Source organism: Rosa chinensis, chromosome 4 (genome assembly GCF_002994745.2).
Source record: "Rosa chinensis cultivar Old Blush chromosome 4, RchiOBHm-V2, whole genome shotgun sequence".
NCBI lineage: Eukaryota > Viridiplantae > Streptophyta > Magnoliopsida > Rosales > Rosaceae > Rosa > Rosa chinensis.
Window position 1 is genome coordinate 7,533,574 of NC_037091.1, and position 2,804 is coordinate 7,536,377.

Here is a 2,804-nt window from a genome sequence, read left to right on the forward strand (position 1 = left end):
ATGTTAGTCAAAAGTGAGCGAAGAAGTGAGTTAATAGCATTCGAAGATACAAAAGCTGGTGTGAAGGGGCTAGTCGATGCAGGCCTCACAAAATCCCAAGCATTTTCTACTCTCAATCACAAATCGAGAGGGAGGGAAGCAATGATCATGCCGAAATCAGTATACCAGCTATTGATCTTCAGGGCATAGCGCAAGGAGACCCACATTTACGAGTTGAGCTCATCCAAAAAGTTCGATATGCATGTAATGGGGCTTCTTTCAGGTAGTGAACCATGGAATTCCTGTTGATGTCTTGGATAGGATTACAAATGGAATACGTGAGTTCTATGAGCAGGATAGTGAGCTTAAGAAGAAGTTTTATAAGCGGTTTGGGATGAAGGTGTTTTATCAGTCCAATTACAATTTGTACCAATCTTCAGCAGCTGATTGGAGGGATACATTTGGCTGTTTTGTGGCTCCTGATCCACCCAAACCAGAAGTACCCTCAGTTTGCAGGTAAAGCTCGTCTTTATTGCTTTACATTTGTGTGGCTAATTTAATTATGGAGTGAATTTGATAAATGACTTGGTTAATTGCACTTTGTATGTTTATTATCTGAGAGTTTTCTTGACTTTGTCAAGGGGAACCCAAAGGTTTCCTAGGCCCAAGATAAACTCATTCAGCGCATGTGAAATGCTCCAACTGTGCATTGCAGCACAATGTCTGGCCACTTTGATAGCTTCGGCGTTCGAACCTAGGTTGGGGAGCACACCCAACTAGGCAAAAATGACCACTAGGCCACTTGCAGTGGTTTTTATTATCTGAGAGTTACTTTCACTTGATACATGAACTTAATGGGTGAACTTGATGAGTTGGGATTGCAAAGAAATAGTGAATGAGTACTCAAAACATGTGATGGATTTGGGATTCATCTTGTTTGAGTTACCATCTAAGGCTCTTGGACTTAATCGGAACCAACTTAACATGAATTGTGCCTAGGGGCTGCTTCTTTTTGGTCGATCACTACTACCCAGCATGCCCTGAACTAGAGCTGACTTTGGGCTCCAGCAAGCACACGAATGGTAGCTTCATCACCATTCTTTTGCAAGATCAAGTGGGTGGTCTCCAAGTTTTGTATGAGAATCAGTGGGTTAACGTGTTGGAAAATTTGGTCGATGGATGCTATTTTCGTTACTGGATTTCATCTCCTACAAAAGCACATAAATACAATATATTAATAACAAATAACAATTATCATTTCATTGTGATAATAGACTAAAATAACAAGAATCATAACACTTATCTATTGGATTTGTAGGCTTCAGGAGGATCTGTCATTCAAAAAGAGTTTGTGGTTGAGGCGTGTGAACACTGCCCTTAAGAGTAGATTTCGCCCCTCGAAGACAATGTCTCGGTGTAGCAGGTTTGTGGCGCCTACCCTCCAGGGTACAACAACCTCGATCCTTGTAGGTGTACACTCACATTCTCATAATAGTCGGATCGTATCGAACAGCTTGAAACTTTCTTTTGGTGGAATAGATAAATTAAAAGAAACACTTGAATACTTTGAGCTCAGAAAGGAAACAAAGGAGATTGAATTTCTGTTGTATTTTTTATATGGAAAGTTAGGGATTATATATATGGCAGGAATGATCAATGCGATGACAATTTAACAAAAGCAATTAAGCTATGTAACTTATGTAACCGAAATGAATATTATGACATTGATTAGGAAAACGTCAAAATAGGAATGACATTTAAACTCTGTAACTTATGTAACAGAAATGCAATATATATCTTGACATTGATGAGAAAACCAAAAAGGAAGAAGCAAATAAAGAACAACCATAATTGCAGACTTTGAACAAATGGATGATATATGAGTAAATTGATGAAATCTTTGTGTCAATCACAATCAAAGAGAGTTAATGACTATTGTCATCTGCAATTAAAAGTCCAACAAAGGTTTCAAATATAACTGGTATTTTGAAATATTTTAACTAAATTCCAACATAACGTGCCTCCCACGGCAGCAGCTCTAGTTGTCAACGATGGAGACCTTTCCCAGGCAAGACCATTATATTCATAAGTAGCTGTAACTTAATTGTTTTGGTCATCTTTTCGAATGATTTGATGTGTTATGTTGTCAGACTTACATAATTGAATCATAATGTTTATGGACTTTATATCGAAAGAAGATATCTTAGTGTTGTTAGATTTCGTGCAGCTCATCACAAATGACAAGTTTATTAGCGTGGATCACAGAGTTAGAGCGAAGAATGTAGGGCCAAGAATTTCTGTGGCAAGCTTTTTCAGGCCATATGTTTATGGAGAGAATTCAAAAGTTTACGGGCCAATCAAGGAGCTCTTATCTGAAGAAAATCCACAAATCTACCAAGAAGTTGATATTAAGGATTATTTGGCATACTACTTCTCCAAAGAAAGATCTCTCCATTAGAGCATTTCAAATTATATATGAGTTGATGTTCATCGATCAACTTATATTTTAGTTCCTCTGTTTCTGAAGAAAGTGGTGATGGATAAGTACTTTGCCAATCAATGTAGATCTAGCAAAGACATTTGTTAACAGAAATGAATTTGTATGTACCTCATTTGTAAACCAAACTTTGTCAAAGCAAAGACAATTTATATGTACTTTATGATGAAATGCAACTTCATTAATTAACTTTATCGACAAATAGAACGTGCATGTATAAATTCTGTAGATGTAAAAGTAAAAATGGATTGGAATAGTCTACTCATTTCATTTCATAGTCCCTTTATATAGGGATAGAATTACAACGGGAATATGAATTACATTAAAT

General features: G+C 36.8%; 1 pseudogene; it reads left to right on the forward strand.

Moving 5' to 3' along the window:
* LOC112198719 lies at window positions 1-2,437 on the forward strand (annotated as a pseudogene).
* The last annotated feature ends 367 nt before the right edge of the window (window positions 2,438-2,804 follow it).